Source organism: Vicia villosa, unplaced genomic scaffold (assembly GCF_029867415.1).
Source record: "Vicia villosa cultivar HV-30 ecotype Madison, WI unplaced genomic scaffold, Vvil1.0 ctg.000159F_1_1_3, whole genome shotgun sequence".
In the NCBI taxonomy this organism is placed as follows: domain Eukaryota; kingdom Viridiplantae; phylum Streptophyta; class Magnoliopsida; order Fabales; family Fabaceae; genus Vicia; species Vicia villosa.
This window is the reverse complement of record NW_026705043.1, coordinates 572,435-600,371: the sequence shown is the minus strand read 5'-3', so window position 1 is coordinate 600,371 and position 27,937 is coordinate 572,435. Positions and strand designations below refer to the sequence as shown.

The window sequence follows — 27,937 nt, the reverse complement described above, 5'->3', positions numbered from 1 at the left end:
GCGTCTCCTCAATTGTATGCATGCTTGTCCAAAAAGAGTGAGCACGTGTTCATCTTCTGGAACAACTAGTGACAGCTGTTTTACTTTAAAAGAGATTCTGAATCAACTTAGATAATAAAGCTTTAGTAATAACAGAATCATAACTTCTAAATGATCACAATCAGAACTTCTTATAAAAAGGTAACCAAATACATTTCAGAACTTATCCATACGTCAGAATTTCCCATCTTCTCATTCTGGACATAAATCCATACTGATATTCTTCATAATGAACTTAAACCTATCTTCATCCAGGGGTTTTTAAAGATATCAGCCCATTGATGGTCTGTATCCACAAAGTTTAAAGAAAGAACACCCTTATGAACATAATCCCTAATGAAATGATGTTTAATCTCAATATGTTTAGCTTTGGAATGTAAGATTGGATTCTTAGATAAACATATAGCAGAAGTATTATCACAGAAGATATGAATGTTACTCTCATATATTTGATAATCTTCTAACTGACTCTTCATCTAGAGCATCTGTGTGCTACAGCCAGCAGCAGCAACATATTCTGCTTCTGTTGTTGAGAGGAAAATGGTAGCTTGCTTCTTGCTGTACCAAGAGATTAGATGACTTCCTAGAAATTGACAACTTTCAGAAGTACTTTTCCTTTCAACTCTATCTCCAGCATAGTCAGCATCACAATATCCTACTAAGTTGTAATCTTCAGATCTTCTGTAGACTAAACCAACATTATTAGTACCTAAAAAGATACCTCAGAATTCTCTTAACACCTGTTAAGTGAGATTCTCTAGGATCTGATTGGAATATTGCACACAAACAAACACTAAATAGAATGTCAGGTCTAGAAGCAGTAAGATATATAAGAGATCCAATCATACCTCTGTAGAGCTTCTGATCTACCTTCTTACTTACCTCATCCTTACCTAGGACACACGTTGGATGCATAGGAGTTTTGGCTTCTTTGCTTTTAGAAAGATTAAACTTCTTCATAAGTTCTTTCACATACTTTGTTTGATGGACATATGTTCCATCAGAAGTTTGATTGATTTGAATCCCAAGGAAGTACTTGAGTTCTCCCATCATACTCATCTCGAACTCAGCCTGCATAGACTTAGCAAACTCCTTTCCAAGTGTAGCATTAGATGTTCCAAAGATAGTATCATCAACATAAATTTTACAAATTAAAATATCTTTCTTAAACGTTTTACAGTAGAGAGTCGTATCCACTTGTCCTCTAGTGAAACCATTGTTCAGAAGGAAAGAACTTAATCTTTAATACCAAGCTCTAGGAGCTTGCTTCAAATCATACAATGATTTCTTCAATTTGAAAACATGTTATGGAGACTTAGAGTCTTCAAAACCGGGAGGTTGGTGGACATAGACTTCCTCATCTATATAACCATTTAAGAAGGCACTCTTAACATCCATATGATATAGAGTGATGTTATGTTGAGTGGAAAAAGAAATCAATAAGCGAATAGATTCTAACCTGGCCACTGGTGCAAAGGTTTCTGTATAGTCAATCCCTTCTTGCTGACTATAGCCCTGAGCAACCAGTCTGGCTTTGTTTCTTACAACTTCTTCTTTTTCGCTTAACTTGTTTCTGAAGACCCACTTGGTTCCTGTTGCACCCCAAAATTTGCCCACCCAATTTTTCTACTAACTGGCTTATTACTTCATGATCATTCGCATTTTTAGGTCATAAATAAAGGCATGCATTTATCAACCATTAATCTATTATGGGATCAAAGAGCCTGAGTTAGGGTTTTCACTCCTTTATGCTCTAGTTTGGCAGAAATGCCTCAAATGAGTTTGATTTGTGTACAAGTCACTTACTTTTATCATCACCTCAAGAGCTCCATCGTTACTAGGCATTTCCAATAAAGAAGACAGGGTTACTTATCCATATTGTTGGGTTATAATTCATCAGTTAAGATTCATTTAATTTCATAATTAAAATATCCTGAGGTGCTATAGCATGAGTGGTCAATGTGAGTCCTATCATTATGGAAGTATGAAGAATGGTACAAGTATTAATTCAAGGCATGTGGACAAGCTCTTTGGCTTTGGTCAAAGTCGACTGAGAAAGTTGACTTTTCAACAAAATTTCACCCGATGTCAAAATATTCAAAGCTTAATCCAATGGAAAATGGCATGGAAAGCATGGGATGCGCGCATGGATATGGTGGTGTCATTTGAAACTGTAAAGGAATGCAAACTGAAAAAGGAGATTCAAATTTTATCCATTAGAAAAGAAGTTATGTTATTACAAAGGCCACAGCATGCCACAAGTATTCAAGTCCATTTATTACCAAAAAATCCAATCTATCTTCCATCAAAAATTACACAAGTTTACAAGAAATGTTACTATTCATTCTTCATCATTACAGAACTATTTATTATAATTCATTCTTCATGCCTCCGCCGAATTTCTGCACAACGGCTCTGCACACAATCAATGCAGCTGCGACATCTTCTACTCCACGCCCAAACCAGCTGCCAAACCTGCATAGTCAAGTGCAAACAACATCATTATTTCATTCATGAAATTATCCAAAAAGAGAGGATTTGCTCAGCATTTTCAGGGCAGCCATACACAGTTACAAAAAATCAATTTCATGAGCTACAACATAACCCAAAATGGTCCCTGCATCCTACTTTCAACCAACAACCACGAGTTCTAAACCATTCACACATAAACACGCAGAAATCTGCACAACAAGTCCACAAACAGCCCCTGCATAATACATTCAGAAAACCTGTCCAAACACTAACAACTTTATAAAAAATCTGCAAACCATATTTCAGAATTTCGAGTCTCCTCACTAACCATCATAGTTGATTCTCTCAATAACCAATTCTCTTCTAATTATCAAAAATCAGTTTTATAACTTCTAAAATCACTTTCAAACCTTTACAGCATCCACATCCACAGCTTTTCAACCAATTCATATAACTAACTCACTTAACTATATAACAGATTCTAACCAATTTCCAACAGAATTCAATTTCCATTCAAAACTAACCTAACAGATTTGTAACCAACTATCCTAGCTATCAATAACAGAAAAAACAGTTTGTTACAAATTGTAACTAACCTTTCAATCAGACTCAATCTCCTCCATCCATTGAACATAACTAACTTTTGATCCCACGGTTGAGAAGGCTTCAAGTTGTAACTGAGTTCTCCATCTTCAACCTATATAACAGAATCCAACCACACGTAACTAACTTCCCAAACTGACTCAAACTACCTGAAATCAATCTTCAATCTCCACCCTCGATTTTGTAACTAACCCCCTCCAATCTAACAGCAAAAACTCACTCTGTAACTAACTTCTCTTCCCTCCACTTCTATAAATTCAAAGCTCCCTTCATCATTCGGTTCCTTCCATTCCTCTCCACCATTTTTCTTCATTGATCTTCACCACTTTCCCTCCACCTCCATCACTTCTCCACAAATCTTCTCCACCTCCTACTTCATTCACCATTTCAATCTCTTCCATTCTTCAGCTTCTTCTCTGCACTCTTCATTCATCATCTTCAAAACCACCTCTGCAACCATCATTCACTCTCTTCACTTCCACGATTCATTCATCATCACCATCTCCACAACACACTCCAATCTCTCTCCTTCAATTCAACCTTCTCTCAATCCACACCATATTCACATTCTTTCATCTTCTCCAATCACCTTCAGCATCATATCTTCGATAATCTTCAAGAACGAAAATCCAACCTCATCATCACAAATAACACCGTGTCGACAATGAGATCACAGAGAGAATTTGAAGAAGAGAAGTGAAAAGATCAGAAGCAAATTAACAGAATGGTGCATACCTAGATCGGAGGATTTCCGGATTCCGCTTCGCAGCTCCAAATCGCCACCAGAGCGTATCCACTCGGCAAGCTTCTGTGCTTACGTCTTCTTTATCTCTTCCGATAATCAAGTCTTGTCAAAGGTTGAAGCAGACCGTGAGCCGCGATATCGAGAAGACGTCAAAGGCGATTCAAACGGAGGCAGACGAAATGGACGATGAGAGTTGAAGGCGGGGGTTGAGGCGTTGACGGTGATGAATCGTTGACGAGTTCTCGCCGAAGAAGAAAGAGGCTCGCGCCGTCGTGTTCGTGAGAGGGAGGAGAATTCCAATCGCCACAATTCATGTAACCCTAAACCCCTTTTTCGTTTTAACTATTTTTTAATTTTCATTATTTATTTAATTCATTTCTGTTTAATTGGTAAAAGTCCTAATAAAATTTAGAAATGGATAAAGAATACTCCTGGGCCGGATTGCATTTAGTTCTTTAGTCCGTGGCTTTGCGTTTTTGGCATAAAAGACTGTACAAAAATCACCCTTCTGGGCCAGTACCAGTGAGCCTACGCCCTAATTGCTATCAATACCATAAATCCAGTTCACACCCCCCTGTTTCCATTATTAGAATTTAAGTTTTAATTAGAGTTTTATCATTTTCTTTTGTACAATAAAAATCACTAATTTTTCCACTATCTTCTTAGACTTTAATACATATTTTGTCATATAAAAAATGTTCACAAATATATAGTTTAGGCTATTATTGTATTTTTTTGCTTAATTAGAATTCGATTTCCTTCATAAAATCAACATAAAAATAATAGTATTTTAAATTCGATTTTTGTACTATTTTGCATTGTTCACTTTCATGTCTTGTACCATATTCTCAAGTGTTTATGTTAGCCATTTTACACTAATTTTTGTATCGTTGTTTACTTGTATTTTTACTTGTAATTTCGGTCTCCGCTTATGCTTATATTCTCATGTCGCTTTTTACTCCTAACCATTAGGTAGAAACCATGACAACTTTAGGAATTAGAGGTTCCCATCATATTAGGCTAGTTTTCATCTTAGGCTAGTTTTGTTTATTTTCCTTTTCAACTTTAAAACACTTAACAAAGGAAGAGGCGAATCACATTAAAAGTGGGAGAGAAACGAGTGGGATTTATTCCCTAATCTGTTTCTCGAACACTTAGTGAGAGAGAAATGAGTGGGATCCATTCCCTAATCTGTTTCTCGACCACTACAAAGAGAAATGAGTGGGATTCATTCCCTAATCTGTTTCTCGATTATTAGAGAAATGAGTGGGATTCATTCCCTAATCTGTTTCTCTATCCATGTAGAGAAATGAGTGGGATTCATTCCCTAATCTGTTTCTTTGACATCATACATTCTATGTGATTCAACTCGCAGATTAATTCCCCTTAAAAATCACCAACCAAAAACGTCTAAAATACCTAATAAAGGCTCAGAGCTAATCAAAGTGAGGAAGTGATGCGATGCCTTGTAGTAGGTTTTCGTCCATCATGGAATCACATATAAAAGACACAAACCAATCTCTTTTCTCTCCTGCCTCTGAGGCATTCTTTCTCTTGCCTTCAGGGCATTCTTTCCCTTAATCGGACACGTTATTTCCGCTCCATTCCCAGCTTAAGACTCCAGAGGTCGAGCAGCGGAGTGCGAATGTAACTGTTCAACTAAAAAACACAAAAACAAACTAAAACTAAAGAGCCGAACTACGGCGCTCTGATTCCTGAAAAGGATACGTAGGCATCAAGTCGCGGGGCTTGAACGAGCACAACTATTTATAAACCTTATTTTCCCCGTGTTTCTTTTCTTTCATTTGCATGCATTCCCTTAGTAATTAAGCTTTAGATTTATACACCCTTAGAATAGAACAAACATAGGTGGATACCATCGAGTACGATGGGCGTGAGGGGTGCTAGTACCTTCCCCTCGCGTAACCGACTCCCGTACCCTATCTCTGGTCGCAAGACCTTCTCTTATCCTTATTCTAGGTTTTCTGATATTCCTTTCCCTCTTTGGGATAAATATATTGGTGGCGACTCTGTTCATTTTCGCGAGCGTGCGACAGCTGGCGACTCTGCTGGGGACTCTGCTGGGGACCTAGCTTAGTCGATCCTAGCTTGTGTTTGCTTTTCTTTGGGTGTTTATTTATTGATTTATTGCTTTATTGCTTTACCGCTTTATTGCTTTATTTCTTTATGCCTTGCATATCATGACTATTTATTGCTCGCATATCATGTTTATTTTCTCGCATCCTGGACTATATTATGGGTCCCCGTGGGGGCCACATATTTTCTCTGTTTGCAGGTTGGGTGGGTTGTTTCTATGAGGTAAAAGGCCCAATACCCAGGCCAGAGTGATACTTAGGCTACCTAGGATAGAGTGGATAGTCATGACGCCAACAGAATGTCAGGTTCTGTTGATTGCGATCATGAGACCCACGACCAGTTGAGGTTCAAATGGGATACCATCGTTGGCATGTATTTGCAACGATGATGGTGTCTCAGGAGAACTGTTAACGCTGGCAACCTTTTGACCTACCTTGTATTAGATCCTACCTGTGAGAGGGGTTGGGAAATTTTGTTTTGCAGGAAAACATGCCTCCATCCCACCCTATGCCCATTCAGACTATCTATCATAATCAACGTCGAACCTCTGAATCTAGAAGGTTCGACCTTATGTGACTTATGCAAAGGTTATCTATCCTGAATCAACGTCGAACCTCTGAATCTGGAGGGTTCGACCATCTTTGACTTATACAGAAGTTCTACATCAGTTATCTATCAAAATCAACGTCGAACCTCTGAATCTGGAGGGTTCGACCATCTTTGACTTATGCACAAGCTATTTATCCAGAAAGCAACGTCGAACCTCTGAATCTGGAGGATTCGGCCATATCTTATGACCATGAGAAGTTATTATCACAAGAGGCCTTGATCCTTGATCCTGATTTATGATACATTTGCATCTTCATTAACATTTTTGCATTCATGCATGTGCATCCATGGTTACCAAGACTCTTACCACTCTTCCTCTCCATCAGATCAGACAAGACGATTCCTCGACACCGATACATGACAAGAAACAATAAACAAAGAATCATGGGGAATTACAAACAAGATCAAGTTGTTATGGCACATTCCACCACTGAAGCCTAAAGACTTTATGTTTGTCAGAGAACATTTCATATAAGGCCAAGCTTGCCATTGTATAGATTTCTTTAGTATTTTCAATTGTATTACTTTTGTTGTTATCAAGTACAATTCATTGTAGGAAACTCGTTCTGTTTGAATAAATAAAAATAATGTAATATACATGTTTTTCTCAAATCATTTCATCTTTGTCATTATGTTCATTGATACTTCAACTCATTTGTCTTAAGCAATTAAAAAAGGAGAATGATGAAAAATCAAAACACATGAACTACTAATTGTATGCTTTTGGAACAAAGATCCTGCTGACGATGTACAGGCATTGTTTTAATTCCTAAACACCGGAGTTATAAGGGAGTGAAACCTTCGTAAACCCTTTTGAGCCAAAGGAGTAGTAGTTTCTTTTTCAAATACAAAAAACCCTCAATCTTAACCAATGGGCAGGGTAGTCTTCAGTTAGTGCGACCGAGCGCTCAACTTTCAGGTATTCCATCAGAGGATCAATCAATCATATCTCATATCTCACAACAAAAGAGCACAATCCACAAGGGATGTCTCTCATTCACTAAGAAGAGGGCAGTCACAACCTTTTCATCAAGTCAATCACAAAAGTCATGCAACTTGTTCCCGAACGAGGCAAAAAGAGAATGAAAAGAAAAGTATTGAATCATGATCAAAAAAGCAAGACACAAAAGCCCGCTAAGTCAAAAAGAAGAAAAACTTTGAAGCAAATGACTTAGGAAAAATTGGGGCATATCCCGCTGGACAACAAAACCCAAAATCAAAAGAAACTCTTTGTCCAGGCAAAAGTTAGGGAAAGCAAAAGACAATAGCAAAAGAACAAAAATCCTCCGAGGAACAAGTTGTTGTGATCATCAATGAAAGCATCAAAGGGTGACCGCCTCTTCCATCAAATTCATAAAGGATCCTCATCCATCATCATCCTTCCAGAAAGGCGAACACTCATGTCAAACTAACTGAACGTAGGACTGAAGAACATCACGAAGAGGGGTGGGTTAAGTAGAACTTGAGCCTTTATCCTTTGTTTCTTAAACCGTGAACCCGACCACGTTACAACCCTAAAAAGTCCTAATTGAAGTAGGGTTCGTTCCAAAAGCATACAAACTGTAAAATCATGTCAAACTGACTCCTAATGTTGCTGTGTCATTTGTGTTAGTATCAGTACAACATTTTGACAAATAAAACTTTTCTTTTGAGATTAACATGTGCATTGCATTCTCATTATCTTTTTCAAAACAGAATTGTCTCTAATCAGAAAGTAAGTGCTTGATACCAAGGAAAGTTCAACATTGAAATCCCACCGAGTAGTCTTACAAAGGCAAAGGTTGGTCATTCACTAAGCAAATCTCTGAAGCACCCATCTGGTGGAAGAGTTCCTTTCAATCTGGGGCATTCATCCCTTCATCTACACTGGGGCAGACCATTGCACATCTCCATGATTCAAGCATATCAAAGTCTTATCTCAAAAGGGTCATACAAGTTGGGGCAAGCTAGTGACAATTCATGTTTCATCCCCAAGCAAGCGTCAGATATCGAGACAAGTGTCGAGGAGTCAAGCCAAACACCTCACCTTCACAAGTTCTATCCTTCAAGCAACAACCTTCTACAAAGGCATACTCCATCCACTCCTGGTATCTTGGAGACTATCATCCCATTCATAATCATACAATCATCATGCATATCATTGCATTTTCATTATCATTTCACCCGCATGATCCGATCATCAACAAAGCAGGGCCATCCACCCCATCTTGAATCAAGCAGAGTTCAGAACTCCACCTAATCTATTCCACATCAAAGCAGAAACCCTGAACAATGCATATAGAATCCCTTGCATTGCATTTCCAAAAGCGCACAAATAAATTAAGCATTTGCATGTGAAGCATAAGCCAAGTTACTCACCAGATGGGGTCCCTACAAAGCATTCAATTGATATTCCACTAGATCACTCAGAGTTACCATTGCGGTGTCATCTCCTAAAGTCAATCATGTTCATCTTCTTTCAACCCAGAGTTGATATTTTTGTGTTCAACCCAGAGTTGACTTTCCTTTCATCTTTTGACCCCGAGTTAATTATATTTTTCCCACTCAACCCAGAGTTGACGGTTGTCCCTTGTTCAATCCAGAATTGATTTCTCTTTCCCATTCAACCTAGAGTTGACAGTTATTTCTAATTGTTCACTCTTCCCCACTCACCCAGAGTTGACGGTCATCTTTTATTCAACCCAGAGTTGATCCTTGCCTTCTTTCCCACTCAACCCAGAGTTGACGGTTATCTTTTATTCAACCCAGAGTTGATCCTTGCCTTTTTTCCCACTCAACCCAGAGTTGATGGTTGTCTTTTGTTCTGTCCCACTCAACCCAGAGTTGATGATTGTCTTTCCTTATTTTCTTCTCAACCCAGAGTTGACGGTTATCTTATGTTTTTCCCACTCACCCAGAGTTGACGGTTATCTTTTATTCAACCCAGAGTTGACCCTTATCTTTTCCCACTCACCCAGAGTTGACGGTTGTCTTCTATTCAACCCAGAGTTGACCCTTATCTTTTTTCACTCAACCCAGAGTTGATGGTTGTCTTCTTACCCTTTTTCCACTCAACCCAGAGTTGACGGTTATCTTTCTTTCTTTCCCACTCAACCCAGAGTTGACGGTTATTTCTGATTGTTCATCCTTCTCCTTTCAACCCAGAGTTGAATTATTTTCTCTCGACCCAGGGTTGATGTCTATCTCTTGTTTTCAACCCAGAGTTGATATTCTTGCTTTCTCTCTCAACCCAGAGTTGATGCCTATATCTTGTCCTATTAATACTGATTTCCCCTTTCCGTTCTCAACCCAGAGTTGATGTTTACCTCTTGTCCAACCCAGAGTTGACCCACCATTCTTCTTCAACCCAGAGTTGAGTTCTATTTCATTTCTAACCCAGAGTCAATTTGATCAATCCAGAATTGATACACTTTTCCTCAGTGGAGTTGACACCATTTCTTCCCCAGTGGATCTTATCTTTCTTCAGGCAAATTTTCAGGTTCACTTGGTATTTAATCTTCTTCTACCTTGAATGTTCGAAAGGCTAGCGCCAATCTCACCTTCAGGTTTAAGACGATTAAATAGGGGCAGCTGTTGCACCCCAAAATTTGCCCACCCAATTTTTCTACTAACTGGCTTATTACTTCATGATCATTCGCATTTTTAGGTCATAAATAAAGGCATGCATTTATCAACCATTAATCTATTATGGGATCAAAGAGCCTGAGTTAGGGTTTTCACTCCTTTATGCTCTAGTTTGGCAGAAATGCCTCAAATGAGTTTGATTTGTGTACAAGTCACTTACTTTTATCATCACCTCAAGAGCTCCATCGTTACTAGGCATTTCCAATAAAGAAGACAGGGTTACTTATCCATATTGTTGGGTTATAATTCATCAGTTAAGATTCATTTAATTTCATAATTAAAATATCCTGAGGTGCTATAGCATGAGTGGTCAATGTGAGTCCTATCATTATGGAAGTATGAAGAATGGTACAAGTATTAATTCAAGGCATGTGGACAAGCTCTTTGGCTTTGGTCAAAGTCGACTGAGAAAGTTGACTTTTCAACAAAATTTCACCCGATGTCAAAATATTCAAAGCTTAATCCAATGGAAAATGGCATGGAAAGCATGGGATGCGCGCATGGATATGGTGGTGTCATTTGAAACTGTAAAGGAATGCAAACTGAAAAAGGAGATTCAAATTTTATCCATTAGAAAAGAAGTTATGTTATTACAAAGGCCACAGCATGCCACAAGTATTCAAGTCCATTTATTACCAAAAAATCCAATCTATCTTCCATCAAAAATTACACAAGTTTACAAGAAATGTTACTATTCATTCTTCATCATTACAGAACTATTTATTATAATTCATTCTTCATGCCTCCGCCGAATTTCTGCACAACGGCTCTGCACACAATCAATGCAGCTGCGACATCTTCTACTCCACGCCCAAACCAGCTGCCAAACCTGCATAGTCAAGTGCAAACAACATCATTATTTCATTCATGAAATTATCCAAAAAGAGAGGATTTGCTCAGCATTTTCAGGGCAGCCATACACAGTTACAAAAAATCAATTTCATGAGCTACAACATAACCCAAAATGGTCCCTGCATCCTACTTTCAACCAACAACCACGAGTTCTAAACCATTCACACATAAACACGCAGAAATCTGCACAACAAGTCCACAAACAGCCCCTGCATAATACATTCAGAAAACCTGTCCAAACACTAACAACTTTATAAAAAATCTGCAAACCATATTTCAGAATTTCGAGTCTCCTCACTAACCATCATAGTTGATTCTCTCAATAACCAATTCTCTTCTAATTATCAAAAATCAGTTTTATAACTTCTAAAATCACTTTCAAACCTTTACAGCATCCACATCCACAGCTTTTCAACCAATTCATATAACTAACTCACTTAACTATATAACAGATTCTAACCAATTTCCAACAGAATTCAATTTCCATTCAAAACTAACCTAACAGATTTGTAACCAACTATCCTAGCTATCAATAACAGAAAAAACAGTTTGTTACAAATTGTAACTAACCTTTCAATCAGACTCAATCTCCTCCATCCATTGAACATAACTAACTTTTGATCCCACGGTTGAGAAGGCTTCAAGTTGTAACTGAGTTCTCCATCTTCAACCTATATAACAGAATCCAACCACACGTAACTAACTTCCCAAACTGACTCAAACTACCTGAAATCAATCTTCAATCTCCACCCTCGATTTTGTAACTAACCCCCTCCAATCTAACAGCAAAAACTCACTCTGTAACTAACTTCTCTTCCCTCCACTTCTATAAATTCAAAGCTCCCTTCATCATTCGGTTCCTTCCATTCCTCTCCACCATTTTTCTTCATTGATCTTCACCACTTTCCCTCCACCTCCATCACTTCTCCACAAATCTTCTCCACCTCCTACTTCATTCACCATTTCAATCTCTTCCATTCTTCAGCTTCTTCTCTGCACTCTTCATTCATCATCTTCAAAACCACCTCTGCAACCATCATTCACTCTCTTCACTTCCACGATTCATTCATCATCACCATCTCCACAACACACTCCAATCTCTCTCCTTCAATTCAACCTTCTCTCAATCCACACCATATTCACATTCTTTCATCTTCTCCAATCACCTTCAGCATCATATCTTCGATAATCTTCAAGAACGAAAATCCAACCTCATCATCACAAATAACACCGTGTCGACAATGAGATCACAGAGAGAATTTGAAGAAGAGAAGTGAAAAGATCAGAAGCAAATTAACAGAATGGTGCATACCTAGATCGGAGGATTTCCGGATTCCGCTTCGCAGCTCCAAATCGCCACCAGAGCGTATCCACTCGGCAAGCTTCTGTGCTTACGTCTTCTTTATCTCTTCCGATAATCAAGTCTTGTCAAAGGTTGAAGCAGACCGTGAGCCGCGATATCGAGAAGACGTCAAAGGCGATTCAAACGGAGGCAGACGAAATGGACGATGAGAGTTGAAGGCGGGGGTTGAGGCGTTGACGGTGATGAATCGTTGACGAGTTCTCGCCGAAGAAGAAAGAGGCTCGCGCCGTCGTGTTCGTGAGAGGGAGGAGAATTCCAATCGCCACAATTCATGTAACCCTAAACCCCTTTTTCGTTTTAACTATTTTTTAATTTTCATTATTTATTTAATTCATTTCTGTTTAATTGGTAAAAGTCCTAATAAAATTTAGAAATGGATAAAGAATACTCCTGGGCCGGATTGCATTTAGTTCTTTAGTCCGTGGCTTTGCGTTTTTGGCATAAAAGACTGTACAAAAATCACCCTTCTGGGCCAGTACCAGTGAGCCTACGCCCTAATTGCTATCAATACCATAAATCCAGTTCACACCCCCCTGTTTCCATTATTAGAATTTAAGTTTTAATTAGAGTTTTATCATTTTCTTTTGTACAATAAAAATCACTAATTTTTCCACTATCTTCTTAGACTTTAATACATATTTTGTCATATAAAAAATGTTCACAAATATATAGTTTAGGCTATTATTGTATTTTTTTGCTTAATTAGAATTCGATTTCCTTCATAAAATCAACATAAAAATAATAGTATTTTAAATTCGATTTTTGTACTATTTTGCATTGTTCACTTTCATGTCTTGTACCATATTCTCAAGTGTTTATGTTAGCCATTTTACACTAATTTTTGTATCGTTGTTTACTTGTATTTTTACTTGTAATTTCGGTCTCCGCTTATGCTTATATTCTCATGTCGCTTTTTACTCCTAACCATTAGGTAGAAACCATGACAACTTTAGGAATTAGAGGTTCCCATCATATTAGGCTAGTTTTCATCTTAGGCTAGTTTTGTTTATTTTCCTTTTCAACTTTAAAACACTTAACAAAGGAAGAGGCGAATCACATTAAAAGTGGGAGAGAAACGAGTGGGATTTATTCCCTAATCTGTTTCTCGAACACTTAGTGAGAGAGAAATGAGTGGGATCCATTCCCTAATCTGTTTCTCGACCACTACAAAGAGAAATGAGTGGGATTCATTCCCTAATCTGTTTCTCGATTATTAGAGAAATGAGTGGGATTCATTCCCTAATCTGTTTCTCTATCCATGTAGAGAAATGAGTGGGATTCATTCCCTAATCTGTTTCTTTGACATCATACATTCTATGTGATTCAACTCGCAGATTAATTCCCCTTAAAAATCACCAACCAAAAACGTCTAAAATACCTAATAAAGGCTCAGAGCTAATCAAAGTGAGGAAGTGATGCGATGCCTTGTAGTAGGTTTTCGTCCATCATGGAATCACATATAAAAGACACAAACCAATCTCTTTTCTCTCCTGCCTCTGAGGCATTCTTTCTCTTGCCTTCAGGGCATTCTTTCCCTTAATCGGACACGTTATTTCCGCTCCATTCCCAGCTTAAGACTCCAGAGGTCGAGCAGCGGAGTGCGAATGTAACTGTTCAACTAAAAAACACAAAAACAAACTAAAACTAAAGAGCCGAACTACGGCGCTCTGATTCCTGAAAAGGATACGTAGGCATCAAGTCGCGGGGCTTGAACGAGCACAACTATTTATAAACCTTATTTTCCCCGTGTTTCTTTTCTTTCATTTGCATGCATTCCCTTAGTAATTAAGCTTTAGATTTATACACCCTTAGAATAGAACAAACATAGGTGGATACCATCGAGTACGATGGGCGTGAGGGGTGCTAGTACCTTCCCCTCGCGTAACCGACTCCCGTACCCTATCTCTGGTCGCAAGACCTTCTCTTATCCTTATTCTAGGTTTTCTGATATTCCTTTCCCTCTTTGGGATAAATATATTGGTGGCGACTCTGTTCATCATTTCGCGAGCGTGCGACAGTTCCAATGATATTGAATCCTTTTGGTCTAGGAACAAGATCCCATACATCATTCCTTGTAAACTGATTTAGTTCTTCTTGCATGGCAATTATCTAGTCTGGATCTTCTAGAGCTTGATCAACAGAAGTTGGCTCAATCAAAGAAATAAGACCTAATTGACCTTCTACATTGGTCTTCAGGAATGATCTGGTTCTAATAGGATCATCCGTCTTTCCAAGAATGACATCTTCTGAGTGAGCAGATGTGAGTCTAGAAGATCTTCTGACTGTTGGCTCTTCAGAAATTCTGAGATTCTCTAAGGATGCAGCAACTTGATCTTCTGATCCTTTGCTTCTGACATCTTCAGCTTTTGATACTTTGCTTCTTGGTTCTTCAGCTTCTGATATATCAATATCTAAATCTGCAAAATTCTCAAACTGCTTTGGCTTTTCAAGAGCAAGCTTATCATCAAATCGGATATTGATTTATTCTTCTACAACCAATGTTTCAGTACTGTATACTCTATACCCTTTAGAGCGTTCAAAATATCCAAGAAGGAAACATTTTTGTGCCTTAGAATCAAACTTACAAGATGATCTTTAGTATTCAGAATGAAACAAACACGTCCAAAAGGATGAAAATATGAAATGTTAGGCTTTTTGTTCTTGCACAATTCATAAGGAGTCGTATTAAGAATAGGTCTTATAGAGATTCTATTCTGAATATAACATGCAGTATTTATTGCTTCTACCTAGAAGTGCTTAGCCATATTGGTTTCATTGATCATGGTTCTGGCCATTTCTCGTAGAGTCCTATTCTTTCGCTCTATAACTCCATTTTGCTGTGGAGTTCTAGGGCAAGAGAAATCATGGGCAATACCATTTTCTTTGAAGAACTCCTCAGATAATCTATTCTCAAATTCGCCACCATGATCACTTCTGACCTTTATGATTATGCACTCCTTCTTAGATTGAATCTGAGTGTAGAATTCAAAGAACACGGAATGAGAATCATCCTTTTGTTTTAAGAACTTTACCCATGTCCAGCGGCTATAATCATCTATGATGATTAATCCATATTTCTTCCCTCTGACAGATGCTGATTTGACTGGGCCAAACAGATCAATGTGCAGAAGTTCTAGCGGCCTAGAGGAAGAGACAACATTCTTAGATTTTAATGCAGGTTTGGAGAACTTGCCCTTCTAACATGCTTCACAAAGAGCATCTAATTTGTATTTCAGATTTGGGAGTCCTCTGACCAGATTTAGTTTGTTAATCTGAAAATATTTCTCAAAAAAGCATGGCCTAATCTTCTGTGCCAGACCCATTGCGCTTCACTAACAGACATAAGGCAAGTCACCTTTTGCTTCTCAAGATTAGAAAGATCAATCTTATAAATGTTTTTCTTTCTCTTGCCATTAAATAGGATTGAGCCATCCTTCTGACTTACAGCCTTGCAAGACTTTTGATTGAAGATTATGTCATAACCATTGTCACTTAATTGACTTATGGACAATAAGTTATGCGCTAATACTTCTACAAGAAGTATATTAGTTATGGAGGGAGAGTTACCAGTACTTATGGTTCCAGAGCCAATTATCTTGCCCTTCTGATCTCCTCCAAACTTGACTTCTGCACCAGACTTAAGCACCTGGTCTTGGAACATAGACCTTTTTCCCGTCATGTGTCGCGAGCACCCAGAGTCCAGGTACCATGACATGATGTGCTTTGTCTTCTTTGCTACCAAGGATATCTGCAACATAAATTATCTTCTCCTTAGGTACCCACAACTTCTTGGGTCCTTTCTTGTTAGTTTTCCTCAAGTTCTGATTGAACTTGGGTTTAGCATAATAAACAACATGAGGTACAACATGATATTCCTTAGATTTAACAGCGTGATATTTTCTAGGTTGTGTCACATGCTTCTTAGTGTGTGTAGCATGAAAGCTTTTGGCATGTGAAGTGAGCCGAATATCATGTGAGTGGCCATATTTGAACTGATTCTGATTCTGAATCTGAATCATCCCACGTTGCCATAAGACCTTTCTTCTTATGAAACTTCTTCTAGGGATTCTCCTTCTGAATTTTTGGACACTTATTCTTGTAGTGACCAGGCTCATTGCATTCTTAGCATGTGACCTTCTTCTTGTCAGGTCTTCTGCTTCTAGAAGATTCTCCTTTTTGAAGCTTCTTAGAACTTCTGAAGTTCTTAAACTTCCTATGCTTGATTTTCCAGAGTTGGTTTACCCTTCTAGAGATCATGGACAGTTCATCTTCTTCTTCTGATTCTGATTCTTCAGAATCTTGTTCTTTTGCCTGAAAAGCGTTAGTGCATTTTTTATAATTATATTTTAATGCAATAGACTTACCTTTCTGCTGAGGTTCATTAGCATTCAGCTCTATTTCATGACTCCTCATAGCAATGATCAATTCTTCAAGAGAGACTTCATTCAGATTCTTGGCAATTTTGAAAGCAGTCACCATAGGACCCCAACTTCTTGGCAAGCTTCTGATGATCTTCTTGACATGATCAGCCTTGGTGTATCCCTTGTCAAGAACTCTTAATCCAGTAGTTAGCATTTGAAATCTTGAGAACATTTACTCAATGTTTTCATCATCCTCCATCTTAAAGGCTTCATATTTCTGGATCAAGGCAAGAGCTTTGGTCTCCTTGACTTGGGCATTTCCTTCATGAGTCATTTTCAATGATTCATATATATCATAGGCAGTTTCCCTGTTAGATATCTTCTCATATTCAGCATGAGAGATAGCATTCAGCAAAACAGTCCTACACTTGTGATGATTTTTGAATAGCTTCTTTTGATCATCACTCATCTCTTGTCTTGAGAGCCTTACACCACTAGCTTTCACTGGATGTTTGTAACCATCCACCAGAAGATCCCATAAGTCACCATCTAAACCAAGAAAGTAACTTTCGAGCTTATCTTTCCAATATTCAAAGTTTTCACCATCGAATATTGGTGCTCTAGTGTAGCCATTGTTACCATTTCCATTGTATTGCTCAGCAGAGCCAGATGTAGATGTAGGTGTTGGAGTTTCAACCATCTTGACTTAGCGTTTTTCTCTTCCTGAATCTTTTCTAAACACGGTTAAGTGCTTGCACCTTAGAACCGGCGCTCTGATACCAATTGAAGGATAGAAAAACACTTAGAAAGGGGGGGTTTGAATAAGTGTACTTTAAAAACTCTTAAGATAAAAACAATTGCACAATGATTTTTATCCTGGTTCGTTGTTAACGAAACTACTCCAGTCCACCCCCTTAGAGTGATTTACCTCAACTGAGGATTTAATCCACTAATCACACAAGATTACAATGGTTTTCCACTTAGATACCCTCTAAGTCTTCTAGAGTATTCTGATCACAACCTGATCACTCTAGGAACACAATGCTTAGATACCCTCTAAGACTTTCTAGAGAATCCGATCACAACTTGATCTTGTTAGAACAAGATTTGTTCTGATCAATATTCTTATTTTTGATGATAACAATGTATATGAATTTTTTATGAGATAATGTGGTACTCTAATCCTATGCAATTTCCATTTCAGGAATCACATAAAGAGTATGCACAAAATCAGCGCAAGAAGCACTGACTCAGAAGGTTCAACATGCAACATCAGAACATGCTCTGGAAAGATATCAGAAGATGGTCAAGCAGAATCAGAACATGGTCTATGGAAGCATCAGAAGAACTTGAGATCAGAAGCAGAAGCACTGAAGTTCTCATGGTATCACGCTAAGAAGTACTTCAAGGTCAGAAGACAAGAAGATGCTCTGCACCAAGCTGTTTGACTCTGATGATATTCAAACGTTGTTTACACAAACATCATATCAGAAGCAAGTACAAGATGGCAAGCTACGATGACTGACAAAAGGAACGTTAGAAGCTATTAAAGGCAGCGTCAGTAGACACAGCGAAAGCAAGGCTCGAGGTAGTTGACAAAAGAGTGAAACATTAAATGCAATGTTGTACGGATCACGCAACACATTAAATGCTCCCAACGGTCATCTTCTCAAACGCCTATAAATAGAAGTTCTGATGAGAATATGAATATAACACTTCGCGCAAACTTACAAAAATGCTGTTAAATTCAAAAGCTCTCAAACTTCATCTTCAACCTTATTACATTGATGTTGTAATATCTTAGTGAGATTAAGCTTAAACTTAAGAGAAAAATCACAGTTGTGATAATAGCTTATTAAGAAGCATTGTAACTCTTATAAGAATTTGTTTACATTAATTTGTAAGAACTAGAGGAGATCAAGTTGTGATCGGATTCTCTAGAAAGTCTTAGAGGGTATCTAAGCAGTATGTTCCTAGAATGATCAGGTTGTGATCAGAATACTCTAGAAGACTTAGAAGTTATCTAAGTGGAAAACCATTGTAATCTTGTGTGATTAGTGGATTAAATCCTCAGGTGAGGTAAATCACTCCAAGGGGATAGATTGGAGTAGTTTAGTTAACAACGAACTAGGATAAAAATCATTGTGCAAATTGTTTTTATCTTACATGTTTTAAAGCTACACTTATTCAACCCCCCCCCCCCCCATTTCTAAGTGTTTTTCAATCCTTCAATTGGCATCAGAGCGTCGGTTCTAAGGTGCAAGCACTTAACCGTGTTTAGAAAAGATCCAGGAAGAGAAAAAATGCTTAAGTCAAGATGGTTGGTGAAGATCCAACACATACATCTACATCTGGCTCTGCTGATCAACATAATGGAAATGGTAACAATGGTTATACTATACCACCAGTATTTGATGGTGAAAACTTTGAATATTGGAAAGATAAACTTGAAAGTTACTTTCTTGGTCTAGATGGTGACTTATTGGATCTTCTGATGGATGGTTACAAACATCCAGTGAAAACTAGTGGTGTGAAGCTTACAAGACAAGAGATGAATGATGATCAAAAGAAGCAATTCAAAAATCATCATAAGTGTAGGACTGTTTTGCTGAATGCTATCTCTCATGCTGAATATGAGAAGATATATAATAGGGAAAGTGCATATGACATATATGAATCATTGAAAATGACTCATGAGGGAAATGCCCAAGTCAAGGAGGCTAAAGCTCTTGCCTTGGTCTAGAAATATGAAGCCTTCAACATGGAGGATGATTAAAATATTGAGAAGATGTTCTAAAGATTTCAAACGCTAACTGCAGGATTAAGAGTTCTTGACAAGGGATATACAAGGGCTGATCATGTCAAGAAGATCATTAGAAGTTTTCCAAGAAGATGGGGTCCTATGGTGACTGCTTTCAAAATTGCCAAGAATCTGAATGAAGTCTCTCTTGAAGAATTGATCAGTGCTATGAGGAGTCATGAAATAGAGCTGGATGCTAATGAACCTCAGAAGAAAGGTAAGTCTATTGCATTAAAATCTAATTATAAAAAATGCACTAACGCTTTTCAGGCTGAAGAAAAAGATTCTGAAGAATCAGAATCAGAAGAAGAAGATAAACTATCCATTATCTCCAGAAGGGTGAACCAACTCTGGAAGAGCAAGAAAAGGAAGTTCAGGAACTTCAGAAGCTCAAAGAAGCCTGAGAGAGGAGAATCTTCTGGAAGCAGAAGATCTGACAAGAAGAAGGTCATTTGTTATGAGTGCAATGAGCCTGGACACTTCAAGAATGAATGTCCAAAACTTCATAAGGAGAATCCCAAGAAGAAGTTTCATAAGAAGAAAGGTCTTATGGCAAAATGGGATGATTCAAAATCAGAATCAGACTCTGAAGGCGAGTAGGCAAACCTTGCACTGATGTCCACAGTGGATGATGGATCAGAATCTACATAAGAATCAGATTCTCAAGAGGTATTTTCTGAACTATCTAGAGAAGAGTTAGTTTCCAGTTTAACTGAACTTCTGGAACTCAAGGCTCATCTTAGCATCAAATATAAAAAGCTGAAAAAGCTATTTGAATCTGAAACTAAGAAGCTGGAAGTGGAAAATTCTGAACTTAAGGAAAAAGTTTTAAAATTATCCAAGGATATTGGATCTCCTTCTGAATCAGAAAAATCCATTCCTAGTCTCAACCATATTCTGAAAGAATATGACTCAAGCTTCAGAAAGTTTTTATCTAGAAGTATTGGTAGAAGTCATCTTGCTTCTATGATATATGGAGTTTCTGGAAACTAAAGGATTGGTGTTGGCTATGAGGGTGATACCCCACATAAATTTGAACCTGTAGATGATATGAAAATCACATACAAGCCATTGTATGAGCAGTTCAAATATGGCCACTCACATGATATTAGGCTCACTTCACATGCCAAAAGCTTTCATGTTACACACACCAAGAAGCATGTGACACAACCTAGGAAATATCATGCTGCCAAATCTAAAGAATATCATGTTGTTCCTCCTGTTGTTTATTATGCTAAACTCAAGTTCAATCAGAACTTGAGGAAAACTAATAAGAAAGGACCCAAGAAGTTGTGGGTACCTAAGGAGAAGATAATTTCTGTTGCAGATATCCTTGGCAGCAAAGAAGACAAAGCACAAAATGTCATGGTACCTAGACTCTGGGTGCTCGCGACATATAACGGGAAGAATGTCTATGTTCCAAGACCTGGTGCTTAAGTCTGGTGGAGAAGTCTAGTTTGGAGGACATCAGAAGGGCAAGATAATTGGCTCTGGAACCATAAGTATTGGTAACTCTCCTTCCATAACTAATGTTCTTCTTGTAGAAGGATTAGCGCATAACTTATTATCCATAAGTCAATTAAGTGACAATGGTTATGACATAATCTTCAATCAAAAGTCTTGAAAGGCTGTAAGTCAGAAGGATGGCTCAATCCTATTTACAGGCAAGAGAAAGAACAACGTTTATAAGATTGATCTTTCTGATCTTAAGAAGCAGAAGGTGACTTGCCTTATGTCTGTTTCTGAAGAGAAATGGGTCTGGCACAGAAGATTAGGACATGCTAGTTTGAGAAAGATTTCTCATATTAACAAACTAAATCTGGTCAGAGGACTCCCAAATCTGAAATACAAATCATATGCTCTTTGTGAAGCATCTCAGAAGGGCAAGTTCTCCAAACCTGCATTCAAGTCTAAGAATGTTGTCTCTTCCTCTAGGCCGTTAGAACTTCTGAACATTGATCTTTTTGGCCAAGTCAAAACAGCATCTGTCAGAGGGAAGAAATATGGATTAGTCATCGTAGATGATTATAGCCGCTGGACATGGGTAAAGTTCTTAAAACATAAGGAGGAGTCTCATTCAGTGTTCTTTAAATTCTGCACTCAGATTCAATCTGAGAAGGAGTGCAAAATCATAAAGGTCAGAAGTGATCATGGTCGTGAATTTGAGAACAGGTTCTTTGAGGAGTTCTTCAAAGAAAATGGTATTACCCATTATTTCTCTTTCCCTAGAACTCCACAGCAAAATGGAGTTGTAGAGCGAAGGAATAGGACTCTACAAGAAATGGCCAGAACCATGATCAATGAAACCAATATGGCTAAACACTTCTGGGCAGAAGCAATTAATACTGCATGTTATATTCAGAATAGAATCTCCATAAGACCTATTCTAAATAAGACTCCTTATGAATTGTGGAAGAACAGAAAGCCCAACATTTCATATTTTCATCCTTTTGGATGTGTTTGTTTTATTCTGAATACTAAAGATCATCTTGGTAAGTTTGATTCTAAGGCACGTAAATGTTTCCTTCTTGGATATTCTGAACGCTCTAAAGGCTACAGAGTATACAATACTGAAACATTGGTTGTAGAAGAATCAATCAATATCAGATTTGATGATAAGCTTGGTCTTGAAAAGCCAACGCAGTTTGAGAATTTTGCAGATATAGATATTGATATATCAGAAGCTGAAGAACCAAGGAACGAAGTTTCAAAAGTTGAAAGTCTCAGAAGCAAAGGATCAGAAGATCAAGTTGCTGCATCTTTAGAGAATCTCAGAATTTCTGAAGAGCTAATAGTCAGAAGATCTTCTAGACTCACCTCAGCTCATTCACAAGATGTGATTCTTGGAAAGAAAGATGATCCTATCAGAACAAGAGCATTCCTTAAGAACAATGCAGAATGTCAATTAGGTCTTGTTTCCTTGATCGAGCCAACTTCTGTTGATCAAGCTCTAGAGGATCCAGACTGGATAATTGCCATGCAAGAAGAACTAAATCAGTTTACAAGGAATGATATATGGGATCTTGTTCCTAGACCAAAAGGATTCAACATCATTGGTACAAAGTGGGTTTTCAGAAACAAGCTAATTGAGAAGGGAGAAGTGGTAAGTGTTGAGGAAAAATCCTTTTTGATGTTTTGAAGATAACAAACTCTTGTGTAAATATAATTAAGATTGTGATCTTATTTGTTATTTGACGTGTGCTCTTTAGTGGAAATAAATAAGACAGGTTCATTCATTCTCACTCAAGATATTATACTATGATCCTTAAAAGAATAACATTATGAAAAGTCAAGAGTTACTCTTAACATTACCAAGAATAAATCTCAGAATAAGTAAAGAGTTACTCTCAGCATTACCAAGAATAAATCTCAGAACAAGTCAAGAGTTACTCTCTCAGAGTTACTAAGAGTAATTCTCAGCATCTGTCCAGAGTTACTATCACAGAGTTATTGTCCCAAAGTTTCTGTCCCAGAGTTACTCTCCCAGAGTTACCGTCCCAGAGTTACCGTCCCAGAGTTACTCTCTCAGAATTACTGTCCCAGAGTTTCTGTCCCAGAGTTACTCTTTCAGAGTTTCCGTCCCAGAGTTACTCTCCCAGAGTTACCGTCCCAGAGTTACTCTCTCAGAATTACTGTCCCAGAGTTTCTTCCCCAGAGTTACTCTCCCAGAATTACTTTCTCAGAATTAGTCCTTGAAGAATGGGTCAAAGGTTAGAATTACCAGATGCCAGCATTACTCAGAATAAAGACCAAGTCTTGCCAGCATTACTCAGAATAAAGACCAAGTCTTGCCAGCATAAGACTAAGTCCTGCCAGAATAAGACAAAGCTCCCAGCATTACTCAAGTAATTCTCAGTACTTCTCATACAAATATTTCAAGGGTTATTATGGTACTTGCACTCAAGCTTTGGCTCTATAAATAGAAGACACATTTTATGCTCACACTACCGATTTGTAAAAGCACACAAAGAAAGCCAAAATCATAAAGCCAACATTATCATTCACTCTACAAATTACTTTCAATACTCACTACCAAATAGTGAACACATAAATTTTAGAGTTATCATTCTAAATCTCAGTTCATATACTCACTGCCATATAGAGAGTATCTAGAAACTTATTGTAAACATCCTGAGATCACAAAGTATATCACAACAAAGATATACAAAACCAATTATTGTGTAAGCTGTCTGTAAGCTATACCATTCAGAAGTGTAAGCCTGGTGAGGCTAAGAATACATAGAAGAAAAAGTTATTGTAAGAAGATTCAATAAAGGATAATCTCACAAGGTGTGGGGACTGGACTAACCACATTGGTGAACCAGGATAAATCTCTTGTGTGATCTCTCTTAAACTCTGATCTATTTATTTATTATATATTGTTAATCACATTGTTACACACACCACACTAAATATTATATGAGATTTACTCTAACCATTCTTCTCCAAGGATTCCTTGAGAGGTTGTGTTTTTTAAGGTAAAGCTATATTTTAAAAGGGTCACAATTCAACCCCCCCTTCTCGTGACATTTCTATTTACTTCAGTAAGAAACAAAGCCAGACTGGTGGCTCAGGGTCATAGTCAGCAAGAACGTATTGACTATACAGAAACCTTTGCACCAGTGGCCAGGTTAGAATCTATTCGCTTATTAATTTCTTTTGCCACTCAACATAACATCACTCTGTATCAGATGGATGTTAAGAGTGCCTTCTTAAATGGCTATAAAGATGAGGAAGTCTATGTTCACCAACCTCCTGGTTTTGAAGACTCCAAATCTCTGGAACATGTTTTCAAACTAAAGAAATCATTGTATGGGTTGAAGCAAGCTCCTAGAGCTTGGTATGAAAGATTAAGTTCTTTCCTTCTGAACAATGGTTTCACTAGAGGACAAGTGGATACGACTCTGTTCTGTAAAACATCTCAGAAGGACATTTTAATTTGTCAAATTTATGTTGATGATATTATTTTTGGAACATCTAATGCTACACTTGGGAAGGAGTTTGCTAAGGATATGCAGGCTGAATTTGAAATGAGTATGATGGGAGAACTCAAGTATTTTCTTGGGATTCAAATCAATCAAACTTCTGATGGAACATATGTTCATCAAACGAAGTATGTGAAAGAACTTCTGAAGAAGTTTAATCTTTCTGAAAGCAAAGAAGCCAAAACTCCTATGCATCCAACGTGTGTCCTAGGTAAGGATGAGGTAAGTAAGAAGGTAGATCAGAAGTTGTACAGAGGTATGATTGGATCTTTTCTATATTTAACTGCTTCTAGACCTGACATTTTATTCAGTGTTTGTTTGTTCACTAGATTCCAATCAGATCCTAGAGAATCTCACTTAACTGCTGTTAAGAGAATTCTGAGGTATCTGAAAGGTTCTACTAATGTTGGTTTAGTCTACAGAAGATCTAAAGAATACAACTTAGTAGGATTTTGTGATGCTGACTATGCTGGAGATAGAATTGAAAGAAAGAGTACTTCTGGAAGTTGTAAATTTCTTGGAAGTCACCTGATCTCCTGGTACAGCAAGAAGCAAGCTACCATTGCCCTCTCAACAACAGAAGCAGAATATGTTGCTGCTGCTGGTTGTAGCACACAAATGCTTTGGATGAAGAGTCAGCTAGAAGATTATCAAATATAAGAGAGTAACATTCCTATTTTCTGTGATAATACTTCTGCCATATGTTTATCTAAGAATCCTATCTTACATTCCAAAGCTAAACATATTGAGATTAAACATCATTTCATTAGGGACTATGTTCAGAAGGGTGTTCTCTCTTTAAACTTTGTTGATACAGACCATCAATGGGCTGATATCTTTAAAAAAACCCTTGCTGAAGATAGGTTTAAGTTCATTCTGAAGAATATCAGTATGGATTTATGCCCAGAATGAGAAGATGAGAAGTTCTTACGTATGGTTAAGTTCTGAGATGTGTTGGGATTATGTTTTTATAAGAAGTTCTGATAGTGATCAATTAGAAGTTCTGATTCTATTATTAGTAACGTTTCATTATCTAAGTTGATTCACAATCTCTTTTAAAGTAAAACAGCTGTCACCAGTTTTCCAGAAAATGAACACGTGTTCACAATTTTTGGACAAGCATGCGTGCAGTTGAGGAGACGCCGCCCTAGGTAACTGTGCAAATCATGTCAATTTCTCACTTTATCTCTCCTAACGTCATATCTCATTAAATGCAAATTGATGTCATGTTTTTCCGTAATCATTTCATTTAAAACATATTGCATTTTTTTTAATCCAACCTTTTATATACCCATTTTCACTTTCATTTCATCTTTTTACTCTCTCTCTCTTCATTCATCCCTCTCTTTCTTTTCTCATTCATTGCATAAACCCTAGTTCCGAATCCCGGTATACCACCATGAATCCTTCTTCAAGTTCCTCAAGTCAAGCAGAAATGTCTTCTACTCATCTTGTTTTTCACAAGCATGGTTATGCTCCATTGAAGACCTGTTCCATTCCTTCATCAGAAATGGAAGTTCTATATGAATCTTTGGTAGATTTTGAAAATCTAAGATTACATGGTTTCAACCCTGATGCTAAAACAATTGCACAAGGCTGGTCAAACTACCTTGATAGATTGGTTGGACCAATTTATCCTGCATTAGTGAAAGATTTATGGGCTCATGCAACGGTTACCCCAACTGCAATCATCTCCTTTGTGTTAGGGCATGAAGTTGTGATAACTGAAAAGTTGATCAGGAAGTTATACAATTTGGATGATGAAGAAGGAAGCACTGGTCCTCTTCCTGGCAGAGTTTGTTGGTCATCAGTTGAGAGAAAAATATCTAATGCTACTGGTATTTCATCTCATCAAACTGGTGTGTTGAAGTCGCTCTACCAAGTTTGGGCTGAGATTATTCTAGGATCTCTCCATCATAGAAGGAGATTTTTTTCCTCAACATACATTAATCCGGATCAGAAGTTTGCTCTCTTCTGCATTGGAAGAGGAATTGAAGTCAACATCTCCAATATTCTTTTTCAGAATTTGAAGACTTATATTGAAGAGTCAAGAGATGAAGAACGCGAGAAGTCTCCTCACCTCCCAAGAAATGTTGTTCCTTTCGCCAGAATGATTTCAGACATTCTGATAGAAAGTAACTTGCTGGATTTCCTAAGAACTATTGGAACATCCAAGTTCTTTGGTGTCATTCAAGGGCATGTTATTAATGGTTTTGATCTACAAAGGATGGAACTTATTGAGAAGGAAATTTATGTTCCAGTAATATTTCCAGATATTGTGACCAGAAGGGTTCCAGTTGAAGGCTTCACTTCCTTGTTCAAAGAAGAGCTTAACAAGGTTGTTAAGCGTTATTTGGAAGCTTCTGTAAAAGCTCAATCTTCTATTGATCCTGCATGGATTCGTGGAAGAGTTCTTCCTTCTCTAGCTGACTTACAAAAGAAGGATCAGAAGAAGAAAGAAGTAAGGCTGAAGAGAAAGGCTCAAGAAGAAGAAGTCAAGCAAGCCAAGAAGTAGAGGATCACCTATGATCCTGACAAAGTCAATACCCCAGAATATCAACAGAAGCGCTTCAGGGATTCTTTCCGTGTTGAAAGAACTAGTAATTCCTCCAAGAAAATTTACTCGCCTCCTTCTAAACCTCAAACTTCTCTCCCCATTCCAAACAGTATTCAACTCATCAACATACATCTTCTCCTCAAGAGGTTGTTTGACTTTTTAAGGGAGAATCCTTCTAAGAAGGCCCCCCACTATGGTCATTCCAGAAGTTGTTGATCCTCCAGAAGTTGATACTCCTACTGCTCCTAGGAATCTTGCTGCCATTCTTCAAGCACTTGAGAATGGAGATTCTGATCTTCCTGCTCCTGAGTATGAAGAAGATGCTTCTAGGGAAGAAGCTGATGCTGAGATTCATCCTGTTGGGACTATTCCTGCTAAGGAAAATCATGATGATGATCTCACGATGGATGCTGCTGTTGAGAATGTTGTCCCTCTGAACAGAAGTTGTGAAGCTTCTTCTAGTGAACCCTCTCTTCCGGTGAAGACTCTAGAGGTTATTTAGAAGAACCAAGTTGATCTAGCTTCTCGCATGGACAAGCAAGATGATATCAACGATGAGTTTCGCTCATTCATGGTGAAGCAGGCTGAGAGCAATTCTGGGATTCATGACATGCTGGCCAAGATCATGTCTAAGCTAGGATCGTCGTAGTCTTTTGTGTCTTAGTTGTTTCCTTTGTTCTTGCATCCGTTTTCTATGCATCTCCCTTGTATCTTCTGATAATCTTCTTTTGGAAATCAATGAAAATTATCTTCTTTTCTCTCATATTGTTTGTTTTTCATCTGAATCTTTTATGTTTTTTGATGTTATGACAAAAAGGGGGAGAAACTGT

At 37.8% G+C, this 27,937-nt stretch overlaps 2 long non-coding RNA genes across 2 annotated transcripts; both read right to left on the bottom strand.

Annotated features, from left to right (window-relative positions):
* Window positions 1-2,228: 2,228 nt before the first annotated feature.
* LOC131624741 (uncharacterized) lies at window positions 2,229-4,289 on the bottom strand. Its single transcript, XR_009290657.1, has 2 exons — window positions 3,108-4,289; window positions 2,229-2,514 (listed from the first exon to the last, which is right to left on the bottom strand). It is a non-coding gene; the product is annotated as an uncharacterized LOC131624741 (long non-coding RNA).
* A 6,443-nt stretch (window positions 4,290-10,732) lies between these two features.
* Window positions 10,733-12,793, bottom strand: LOC131624740 (uncharacterized). The gene is made up of 2 exons (XR_009290656.1): window positions 11,612-12,793; window positions 10,733-11,018 (listed from the first exon to the last, which is right to left on the bottom strand). It is a non-coding gene; the product is annotated as an uncharacterized LOC131624740 (long non-coding RNA).
* Between the last annotated feature and the right edge of the window lie 15,144 nt (window positions 12,794-27,937).